The sequence below is a fragment of the Hemicordylus capensis genome, chromosome 4 (genome assembly GCF_027244095.1).
Source record: "Hemicordylus capensis ecotype Gifberg chromosome 4, rHemCap1.1.pri, whole genome shotgun sequence".
Lineage (NCBI taxonomy): Eukaryota > Metazoa > Chordata > Lepidosauria > Squamata > Cordylidae > Hemicordylus > Hemicordylus capensis.
In genome coordinates this window covers 8,245,963-8,258,460 of record NC_069660.1, presented here as the reverse complement: position 1 = coordinate 8,258,460, position 12,498 = coordinate 8,245,963, and the positions used below count along the sequence as shown (strand labels likewise).

General features: G+C 42.5%; 1 protein-coding gene across 5 annotated transcripts in view; it reads right to left on the bottom strand.

Moving 5' to 3' along the window:
* Positions 1-12,498, bottom strand: part of DNAJC5 (DnaJ heat shock protein family (Hsp40) member C5) — a 71,763-nt gene that overhangs the window by 33,120 nt on the left and 26,145 nt on the right. Inside the window, exon 2 of one of the 5 annotated variants that reach the window (XM_053245352.1) lies at positions 6,438-6,530. The exons of 2 other annotated variants lie outside the window; for them this stretch is intronic. The gene's annotated coding sequence lies outside the window, so the exon portion shown is untranslated. Of the gene's footprint in view, positions 1-4,038; positions 4,164-6,437; positions 6,531-12,498 lie in introns of those variants that run through there. 2 more of the 5 variants (XM_053245353.1, XM_053245354.1) reach the window with 2 other exon arrangements.

The window sequence follows — 12,498 nt, the reverse complement described above, 5'->3', positions numbered from 1 at the left end:
CTTTTTGGAAGTCCAAGTATACTATGTCAACTGGATTACCTTGATCCACACACTTGTTGACACTCTCAAAGGACTCCAAAAGGTTAGTCAGGCAAGATTTACCTTTGCAGAAGCCATGCTGGTTCTCTCGCAGCATGGTCTGTTGTTCTATGTGCTTTACAATTTTATCCTTGAGGATGCTTTCCTTCAATTTGCCTGGAATGGACGTTAAGCTAACTGGCCTGTTAATTTCCCGGATCGCCCCTGGATCCCTTTTTGAAAATCGATGTTACATTTGATACTTTCCAGTCCTGGTGGCGCAGTGGTAAAACTGCTGCCCTGTAACCAGAAGGTTACAAGTTCGATCCTGACCAGGGGCTCAAGGTTGACTCAGCCTTCCATCCTTCCGAGGTCGGTAAAATGAGTACCCAGAATGTTGGGGGCAATATGCTGAAATCATTGTAAACCGCTTAGAGAGCTCCGGCTATAGAGCGGTATATAAATGGAAGTGCTATTGCTAGTCCTCTGGTACAGAGCCTGATTGCTGGGATAAGTTATATATTTTAGCAAGGAGGTTGGCAATTTCATATTTGAGTTCTTTGAGGACTCTTGGATGGATGCCATCCGGTCCTGGCGATTTGCTAGTTTTCATAAACTGACTTAAAGTTTGAACCATCGCTCAAGAATGGCATGAGGAAACTTCAGGACTGCAAGGAGGCTTATTCACCAAGAGTCCATCATGGCATGACACAATGGTAGAGGAACCTGGGTCTCTCTCAAACAGCAGCAGCAAAACAGTGGGGTCAAGGTGAAGTTGCCAACCTCCAAGGTGAAGCAATGTGGCAAGTAGGAAGGTATGCTTAAACTGATCCCACACAACCCCTACACCTAGCCATTTCACCCCATAACACACACATATCCACCCACCCACCCACCCACGAACCTCTTGTCTGCTGCCAGACAAGAGGTTCTGGGGTGTTCCAGTCCTGCTTATGAATCTGCCAGGCTTGCTCTCAAAAATAAGACTACTGTAGAACCAAGGATGGGAGCAAGGTTAAGTAATCCTTATACCAGATGCCAAAGTCATCACAAAGGTAAGATGCAACTGAAACCTCAAAATAGGTTTACTTTATATTGGTGCAGAACTAGAGAAAAAACAGTCTGCAAATTGAATCCATATTTACTAGGGCTTTTGCACAGAACAAAGATTTTATTTAGTAGCTGCTCCAAGGTTTCAGAGGGGGTCTGATTCAATTCTCTGCCTTGGCCAGACTTCAACTCAACCTGATTCAGAGACCATGATTTGGACTATAATGAGAATCATAAAAATGCCTGTAACATGTTCATTTCTTGGCAGAATGGGATGAAAACTACAAGCATGATAGTCCCTTCCAAGGGCATGACATACCAGATCCCAGAACAGATAGATGCAGGAATTCCTGTGGACACTTTAAAGTCTGGGAGTAATGGCAGGAGAGAGGGCACGCCCTCAACTCCTGCCTGTGGCTTCCAGCAGCATCTGGTGGGCCACTGTGAGAAACAGGATGCTGGACTAGATGGGCCTTGGGCCTGATCCAGCAGGGCTGTTCTTATGTTTTTATGTTCATAAAGCAGGGGTGGGGAACCTTGGCCCTCCAGCTGTTTTTGAACTACAACTCGCACCAACCCCAGCCACAATGTGGCTTGGGATGGTGGGAGTTGTAGTTCAAAAACAGCTGGAGGGCCAAGATCCCCCACCTCTGTCATAAAGAGACACACACTGTGCGCAAACCCAACAGAGATGCTGAATCGGATCTAGATCAATGCAAACACTTCAAGCAAATCTGCTTCAATTTGACCCAATTCAGACAGCTGCTGGGTTCAAACTGAAGGAAGTCTGTCTGATTGGCCTGCTTCAATTTAGATCACATTGTGCCTCTAAAATCTTACCCAGGCCCAACACATACCAAGAAAGCCACTGGATAAATGACAGAGAGTGAATATCAGAAACTCAGAATACGTTCCAAACCATATGTATAACATTTTGGGAAGAGATTTTATGGAACCCTTTGTTACCACAATTTTAACTAATGAATTATCTTATCTACACTGATCTTGCATCCTGGAAGACAATCATCTCTATTCCACACCTTCAGATTAACAGAGGCAGTTCTAATTCATGGCACCTCCTGGTGTTCTGTACCTTTAAAGAGTGTGGCTTTGACACACTCACCAGCCATCTGTTATGCATTCTAGCCAGGGAGGACTCCCTTGACGTGGTCTCTCTCCAAAAGCTATGAAGAAAGGTAATCTCCTGGATTAAACAACATCACTCTTAACTGTCTGCACACCAAGCACCAAGGACATCTGGTTAGTCAGCACAACTGGGGAGGGGGGTCATGTAATTATTCTAAACACATTTTTGGTCCATCTTGCTTCATTAAATGCCTTGTTTTCCTGTAGTTTACCCAGTGTTTAAGTATGTACCATGTCAGACTTAATTTAGATTAACATACATCTCCATTCTTGAGTCACTACAGTGACTCAAATGCCCTCCTTTACCAGGGAAATGCTATCAGAACATCTGTTCTTTTGCTATAATATCTAGCCTTATGGTGGAATCACCAGACAATGCTAGCTACCGTGGTTGCTGATGAGAGAACGGGTGGGGGTGCAGGAACAGAAAGCTATCAGACATGCTTTCCACACTTTAAAAATAATGCCTTGGTACCTCTGAAACAGAACACACCCCTCCACATACCTCTGTAAGAAAACTACAACAGTATGCATGGTTAGGCACTTAAAAGGGCCCTGCTTTTAAAGTTCATTCAATACTGAGCTCCTAGCTGTACACTTTAAAAGCCATCATAAGAACATAAGAACAGCCCTGCTGGATCAGGCCCAAGGCCCATCTAGTCCAGCATACTGTTTCGCATAGTGGGCCACCAGATGCCGCTGGAAGCCACAAGCAGGAGTTGAGGGCATGCCCCCTTTCTCCTGCTGTTACTCCCCCGCAACTGGTACTCAGAGACATCCTGCCTTTGAGTCTGGAGATGGCCTGTAGCCCTCAAGACGGCCCCAAATCCACAATCTCACTGAAATAATTAAGAGGGGTTAACAGTAGTGTCTTAACCACATAGTGAGGACTACTCACAAGTTGCTTACTTAGTCTTGGCAATGCAAATCTGCCACTGAAGCCAGCAACCTGACATACTTTATTAGAGCTGTAAAGTGCTGATGCATGAGAACATCAAGGATGCCCCAAATCTGAATATTCCAATAGCCAAATGAAATTGTTTCAGACTTCTATGGGCAGTTCCTACAGTTTTGCTAGGGAGATTTTTAGAGAGCCTCACAAGCTACCATCTCTGGATTCTTAACATCAACTGATCCAAAGTGGCCACACCTCCAGGCCTCCCAGCTATCCAAGATAAGATTAAGCAACCAGCAGAAAATCTACAGCCACTGGAATGTTCAGGAACAAAATCAATGCATTAACTCCATGGCTGCTACTATTTCCATTCCAAACTGTCCAGTGAAGCAAGCTGCCCTTGTACCAACAAGTGGCCTGGACCTAGGGATTTGCTTATTGTTGTGGAGGTTCAGTGCCCATATTTGGCACCAAGTCCTCAGCCACAGAGATGCCATGTTTTCGGTGTGCTGTGAACAAGACAACTTACCCACTTCCCCCCAATAAGACCAGACCTTATTCAAAGCCATTTCAACTAACTGGCACTAAATACCAAGCAAAGATCACAGAGAAGAGATCTGCCTGTTGAGTTCACAGCTTATGCCACTTGTGAACTTGCTCCGGGGAAAATCTCAGGAGAGCTGGTTTTGATTATGGCCATGCAGGGCTTGGCAGGTCGCCAGCACCTATCCTAATGGGCAAGTACATTACTTCCTGCAGCACAGAGCTGTCATCATGTCCATCCAGCCCAACACCCTGTCCTCCAACAGTGACTTACACTGGATTTGCAGGTAGTATACATCCATTCTACGATGTACTCATAGCTCCCACAGTAAGATTTATTCATCACAGATGTATGTGAAACCGGATGAATGCATAAGCATACAAACCTACGTGAAAGCAATGAACCACACTGCACTTCATTAACTGTTCTCAACATTGCCAACGGCTGTGAAATGCGTTAGGCAAAACACCTCCTTTCTTAGCAAACCAACAACTCCTGAATAGTCTGTTGACTACTTAATTCAGAACCATTTTGAAAATGTGAAGTTGTGATATCACAATGACTTGGCTGACATCACAGGATAGAACAAGTAGTGAAAAAAGCAGAACATAAGAATATAAGAGCTTAAGAACAGCCCAGCTGGATCAGGCCCAAGGCCCATCTATTCCAGCATCCTGTTTCATATAGTGGCTCATCAGATGCCATGGGGAGCCTTCAGGCAGAAGTTGAGTCTTACTACAGCCTAACCCCTGCACCTGGAACCTTGGTGTTTCCCCTAACTAGTTGTTGGCAAGCAGACTACCTAGGCTTCCCGGAAACCCAGTGTCAGTCTTGCACCCAGCTGCTCTTGTTTTGGTTGTTCCCTCTGCAGTCAAGAACCTTATACTTCTTCCCCCAATGAGGTCCACTCCCCTGGTGTCATTCTCAAGGTAGCAGATACTAGGAAACGAATTAAGTTGCTATTATCTTCCTTTCCTCCTTCTTACTAAAAGCTTTCCATTTTCTTTCTTACAGTCAGCTGCAAGGCTTTCCAAAGGCCCCCCCCCCCACCTCCCCTGAACTACCTCCATGCCCACTATCACGAAATACCCAACTTTCATTTGTATCTGCAAAAAATATACTCTCTTCCTTTTCAAAAGGTCCTTGTTTCTGACTCTTTGGCCATGTGAGGTAACCCAAGGAGACACTGCACTGTCTGGACCTGATCCATGGTCATTCGTGCTTACAGATTTGGTACTATTAATTCTGGGCTCACTCTGTTAGGTGATAACTGCTGCTTCCCAGCTAGTTGAGTTGGCTGCAATGGATAAAGGGTTTCCCCTACCATCCTGAGTAATTCCCCTTTGTTTCAGCATATATATTTCCCAAGCTGGTGTTCCGAGTCATGAACACATGCATATTACAGAGGTTCGAATAAGCATGGTAACACACCCTAAAGACATCCACAGCTGCAAACCCATTTCTGACAAGAGCTGTAGCAGGAGAAAAGCAGCATAAAACTTTCAGAGATAGGAAACCCCAAACTATCAAGCAGGATTAAGTTAGCCTTAATCATAAACCACTCAGCATATTGGCTTGATTGGTATTTTGATGCATGTCGCCTGTTCGTGTGTTTCCTTCTCACCAGCTCTGTCACTGTCAACAACTTGGATGTCTATGGTGTCCATGTTTTTTTGGCCAAAGTTAACATAAGTAGTTCAACACTAGCTTGCAAAGCCTGAACACCACATTACCCTTCTGAAGCTTCAAGTTGAGGCTCTATGCCATACTATACATATGTTCAACTGCATACACTCCAAATTGTTGTACAAAGAGAGTAACTGCACCCCAAATCCAGCACATCAGCATTCTCAAAGCACATTTTGAGGCACATTTAATAACTATCACTTCAGCAAGAATACTACAGACCATCATATATCATGTTTCTTCAGCTCTCTCTAACGTAATAGTGGATTAGAAGCCCCTTGAAACAGGAATCCATCTTTCTTCCACACAACCAAAAATTGGTAACACAACCCAGGTAGAACAGTTTTTGATTGTGTGAATGATCGCCGTATTTATATCAAACTCTAGTGCCAGCACAAGTTCAGATATCCAATCCATCTATGTCATGCTAACCAAGTAGTGCTTACAACTTTTTATTTAACGTATTTGTATACCACCCAAAAATGGGCTGTTTACAACAAATAAAAAACAAGTTAAAAGGTTTAAACATTACAACAATTTAAAACATAAAACAATGTTAAAACTATTAAAAACCATCAAACTATTAGAACAGTATCTAATTAAAAGCCTGGGTGAACAAACATGTCTTGACTGCCTTTTAAAAATTTTAAGAGATGGAGAGACTCTTATTTCAGCAGGGAGCGAGTTCCAAAGCCTTGGGGCAGCAACAGAGAAGGCCCATCCGCGAGTAGCCACCAGACGAGTTGGTGGCAACTGCAGACAAACCTCTCCTGATTATCTCAATGGGTGGTGTGGCTCATAGCGAAGAAGATGTTCTCTTAAATATCCAGGGCCTAAGCTGTTTAGGGCTTGACACCTTTCAAAATGAAACCCAACTTATCTGCAATATCTTTGTGATGCTAATCTAACTACATGCCCAAGACACCATCTTCCTGAGAGTTCTTACCATAAACTTTTGCCAACTCCCACAAAGCAATATCCAAGCCCCTCTACCTGTTGCATTTCAAGAGAAGCAAAATGTGTTCTGCACCTGCAACATCACCTGCCAGTGAGCAGAGATTCTCAAACTCAGAGAAAAGATTAAGAGGCTTCACTTGCCTGAACAAATCCTTCCTTATGAAACAGCCAAGCTAGATCCTAGATGTGGGGTCCTAAAAAGCCAGCCTTCACAGATTCCAGAACAGAATTCTCCTAAGGACAGAGCACAGGTAAACCACAATATATTAGACTGTTGAGCTAAAACAAGGAGTGGGCAACCGTTTTTAACCAAATGTTTATCATAATACTAATCCAATTATTTTGTGCTAAACTCAAACAACTGATTAGAAAACAGTATTGAGATTCACTCTTGGTCAGAAGAAGAAACCGTTCAAATGGAAAGGCCTACTGGAATACAGTGTATTATCTACTTTCCTAAAATCAACAGAGTTAATGTTAAAAGTTAAAATCACAGCAGCTTCTTTTCAGATTAAAAAAATCTCATGCATCAACTATGCCAGACACCTGAGTATAAAGAATGACCTGCACTCTGCTTGAGGGCAGTGTTCCCTCTAATATTTTTCATCAGTGAGCGGAAAGAGTTTTATTCCGGGCGGCAGTATCAAGACAGTGTGTGCACATGTGCATTATTATTTCCACTATAGATACAACACACACACACACCGCAAAACTATGAAAGGAAAAAAGTGTACTTTACAATTCTATTTATCTGTCTTCTGTTCTACAAGCAACTGTATTTGCCTTTGTAGGCATTAATGCGCCACATTTTGCATGATGCACAAAGTTTATTTTATTTATTTATTTATTGTTCAATTTTTATACCGCCTTTCATAAAATAATCCCAAGGCAGTTTACAAAGTCAAAATACAACAAAACTCCATGAAAATCACATTTAAAACCTTAAAATCAGTTAATCAGTAAAAACCATGGAACACCAAAAAAACTACCATAAAAAGACAAACAGAAGCAAGAAAGCTGAAAGAACCCAGCAAACTAAATTGCAGTCATGTCCATGAGTTACTACTTTAGAGTAATTTAATTCCAAATTTTTAAAAAGCATTTGAAAACCCACCTCCTCACCCAAGCTTTTTCAGTTCTTTAAAATTTTTAAGGTTTTAATTTGTAGGTGATTTTAAAATTTTTAAATTGTTTTAAGTTTTTGTATATATTTTACTGTTTTATGCTATTGTTAACCGCCCAGAGATGAAAGTTTGGGGCGGTGTACAAATTTGATAGATAAATAAATAAATAAATAAATAAAGTGAAGATAACATTAACAAAGCTGCCTACTTTTAACTACATCACTTCTGAAGTGTCTCAACATCATAGCCACATTTAAAACAGCAAATGAGTCAAAATCTTTTTTTAAAAGCAAATGACAAATCAAGAGATTTTCTTTTTTTGGAAATATCTAAATAAAATAAATCACGCACTAATCAATTTGTTAAGGACTCTTGATTAATAATTTGCAGATCTATTTACTCCTTTCCCAGTAAGATTTATGCTGCATGACTATAATCTACTTATTGATACAAATACCTTTAGTTAATTTAAAGGAAAACATTGTCAAAGTACCCTAGGATGAAAGAGATGATAAATAAGTTTAGACTCAAATTTGAAGTGGATTGATTAGGAGCAATTTTTATATTTTGCACAATAAAAAGATGAGCTACCCAGGTTCATGGCGCCAATTTGCAGAGCAACCTTTCCCCTCTAATTGCAGCTAGACTAATGTAGAAGCACACTCCTAGGAAGTAGAGAAATCCATTTACCCAACCATGTCATTTTAAGTAGGGTGCACAAGTAGCGGATTTTTCTATTTACCCTACAAATTAGCCCTGCTACACTCCACCTGTGAGACCCTCATTTTATGAGGGCAGTACTCTTTTATACCAATTTGTAACTATAATAACAGCCCACTTTAAAACTTTTCAGAGCAGACCAAGAACATTTTTAAAGAAAAAATAATAATTGCATCCCAATCTCACTAATTATGCTGTTCCCTCCTCGCAGCAGCTATGCTCTGGGCTGCTGGGGGCTGCTCCTATCTCCTCCGGCTCCATCTGCAGATCTTGATGGAAGTCTCGTGAGAGGAGACTTTGGACTCTCCCAACAAAACTTCGGATGAGAGCTGCATCCGGAGCTGGAGGAGAAGGCCTGGCTGGGGTGGCGGGGGGGGGGGGAGGAAGGGAGGAGGTGGTGGCGGCAGCAGCCCCCCGGCTGGGAGAGGGGGAAAACCAGGACTTTGGCAGGGAGCTGCCGGCGGCGGTGGGAGCAGCAGCGCAGCAGGACTGCATGCCTGCCATGAAGAGCTGCGTGGAGGGCTGACATTTTGTGGGCACACGCACACCTTAGAGGGAACAGTGCAAGAGGGACAGGGACTTTAGAGTGTTTTATAGCCCTCACAGCACCAGAATGCTGCTCAATCAGTAGCAGTAACATCCTGCCACTCCTAACATCCACAGCTAGTTAAAACTATGAGGTGCAGCCATGTTTTCCCCAGTAATGCACCAGAAAAAAGACAACTTCATGATGTTGCTTCCTGCCCATGTGCATTCTAGAACAAAACAATGCAAGGAAAAATAATTATTTGAATCGCTGCTGCTGCCTTCAGAAACAAGTCGATCTTCATTAAATCAAAGCCCCACTCCCCCACAACAATATTCTATGCAATGCTGCATTGCATTGGATCGATTATTAATATTGGCATTGTGATGAGGCATTGCATCAGTGCAATGATGCGGCATTTCATTGGATCTATTAACAATATTGGGAACATTTTTCATCAGAATAATTTCCAGGATAAAATGCCCTGAAAGCGTTTCAATTGTTTCAGAACTGATTATGGGTTTTATATGAGAATCACCACCTTAAAAGGTGCCTCTTTGCCAAGTTAGCAGGGGATACAATGGAAGCCACAGCTGCTTTGTATGTGGATAAGAGGTTTGGATTTATGCATAGCTGAATATATAATCTGTTTGTTTGATTAAAACACTGACTACAGCATCTACCACATTTGGCACAATGAACAAGTTGAATTTTCCCCCCTATGTTCATTGGAATCCAAGATAAAAATTCATTTTGACAATTGAGTTAAGACATTTATTAGTATTCCAACAACACCCTTTCTTCCGATTTACAAAATACACTCTACATACAGATTTTGCTTTTTAAAAATGAACACCCTTTTACTTGCTTTGCAATTATGAAATCTCTTTGTATACCAGAGGGACAAGCAGATACACAGAGAAAACAACTGTCATCTTAGGTTGCTAATGGCAACACTAGTCCTTAAAAAAAACCACTGATTTTTTAATACCAGCTATGTCTGACATTATTATAAAGACATACTCACATTACAGATCAATAAGTTTTTAATCTACCTTTTACATCTGAATGTTTTAAGTATTCTGTTCCTAAAGCTCTCCTCTATCTTTCAGAGACTTGCATCTGCTACACAGCTGAAAAATTTAAGTCTCCAAAACCAAATTCAGCATCCAGATTCTAATATATATTAATGACTAATGAGGCAGCCACTTTAATCCTGCCATGTAGAAGCAAGCCTAGTGACAGGAGAACTGGGCGAAAGACTAGTGGAGAATGCCACAGGCTGGACCCTCTTTTAGGGCCTTCTCCATGGCAATGATGGTGGCAAAGGAGAGCTACTTATCCGCCATCGTTGTGCTCACTAAATACAGGCCAAAATACAGGCCCCAAAGCTGTTTGGGGTGGCCAATTCTCTCACATACTGCCTGTCAGGTAGCCGGGGAGGAGCACTCGATAACCTGTTGTGACCAGATAAAGTCCTCTTTACAAGTAACATATTTAGAACAGAAACAGGGCTGTCAGGGACAAAATGATTTAATTAAGTAACCATGTCTAAATATCCTAGTCTAGGCACTGTGTGATTTGTGCTAGTGCAACATGTTGCAGCTCTTGTGCTACTTCTTGCACAAGTCTGCTTATGTGCAAATGAGGAACCTCTTAAAGAACTTTGCATACATGTGCAAGGATGTGCATGTTGCATACATGTGCATACATGCCCTTGTGTAATATGAATTTGGGTGGTTCTTCCACCATTGGAAGTAGCACAACTTTGCAGAACACTGCACATGGCTGAGGTGTATAAAATTATGCAAGGAGTAGAGAGAATGCACAGAGCAATTTTTCTCCCTCTCTCATAACACTAGAACTAGGGGCCATACCATCAAACTGAAGGCTGGGAAATTTAGGACTGACAAAAGAAGGTACAGGAGAACCTCCGTATTCATGGACTCCATATCTGCAGTTTCATGTATCTGTGGTTGGGGAATTGGCAACCGACCTCAGTATACACGGAATAAATAGGCAGCTAAGGGGTTATTTTTCACATATCTGTGGGTTGGGGCCCCCCAGAAATGACCTTGGAGGTCATTTCCAGCCACCATTTTGTGATAAGAAGCCTCAAAATTTTGTTTGTTTTTGTGAACCGCTTGGAGCCTCTGGAGTCAGGCAGTAGATAAATTATTTTATTTTTAATTTGTATTTAAAATATTTCTATACCGCCCAAAACTTGAGTGTCTGGGCGGTTTACAGTTAAAATAATTTAAAACATTAAATCAATTACTAATTAAAATCATTTAAAAGATTAAAAATATTTAAAACCCAGTATTAACATTAGTTAAAACTATAAATCTAATTAAAAGCCTGGGTGAATAAATGTGTCTTCAGTGCCTTTTAAAAGGCTGCCAGAGATGGGGAGGCTCTTATTTCAACAGGGAGTGCATTCCTAAGGCCAGGGGCTGCAATGGAGAAGGCCCATTCCCGAGTAGCCACCAGATGAGTTGGCGGCAGTTGCAGGCGAATCTCTCCAGATGATCTTAGCAGGTGTTGGGGCTCATGGCGAAGAAGACATTCTCTTAAATACCCAGGGCCTAAGCTGTTTAGGGCTTTATAGGTAATGACCAGCACCTTGTATTTTGCTCGGAAACGTATTGACAACCAGTGCAATTCCTTCAACACAAGAGTAATATAGTCTCTCCTAGATGACCCAGAGACCAACCTGGCTACCACATTCTGAACCAACTGCAGTTTCTGGACTACGTACAAAGGCAGCCCGACACAGAGTACATTGCAATAATCCAGCCTCGCAGTTACCAGCAGATGTACCACTGTTTTGAGGTCATTCATCTCAAAAAAAACAGATGCAGCTGGCATATCAGCCGAAGCTGATGGAAAGCACCTCTGGCCACTGCCTCAACCTGTGACACCAGGGAAACGTTCGGATCCAGAAGAACGCACGCATGCACACACGCACACACACACACCCAGACTACACATCTGTTCCTTCCGGGAGAATATAACCTCATCCAGAACTGGCAGATCAAAATTGTCTCCCAAGTTTCGACCCCACACAATGAGTACCTCTGTCTTATCTGGATTCAGCCTCAGTTTGTTATCCCTCATCCAGCCCATTACCACCTCCAGGCAGGCGTTTAGGGAGGTTATGCCTTCTCCTGATGATGCTGACATGGAGAAATAGATTTGGGTGTCATTAGCATATTGATAACACCCTGCACCAAATCTCCTGATGATCTCTCCCAGCAGTTTCATGTAGATGTTAAACAGCAGCAAAGACAATACGGAGACCTGACGGACACCATACAAAAGTTCAGATTTTGATGAACAACAGTCTACAAGAAACGCCATCTGGAATCTGCCAGTGAGGTAGGAGAGGAACCACTGCAAAGCAGTGCCTCCCACCCACAATCCCTTCAGACATTCCAGAAGGATACTATGATCAATAGTATCGAAAGCCACCGAGAGACCCAAAAGGACCAACAGAGTCACACTCCTTCTGTCAATTCCCAATTGGAGATCATCCATCAGGCCGACCAAGGCAGCGTCCACCTCATAGCCCGTCCGGAAGCCAGTTTGAAATGGGTCTAGATAATCAGTTTCCTCCAAGACTGCCTGGAACTCGGAGGCCACCACCTTTTCAATCACCTTGCCCAACCATGGAAGGTTGGAGATGGATCCTTCAGAGTCAAATAACTACAGGCCTAAGGCAGCCTTCTTCAGAAGCGGTCTCATGATTGCCTCAACACAAGGAGGCATCCTACCCTCCCTCAGAGAAGCATTTATAATCTCTACCAGGCCCTCTACAACAGCCTCTCTGCCA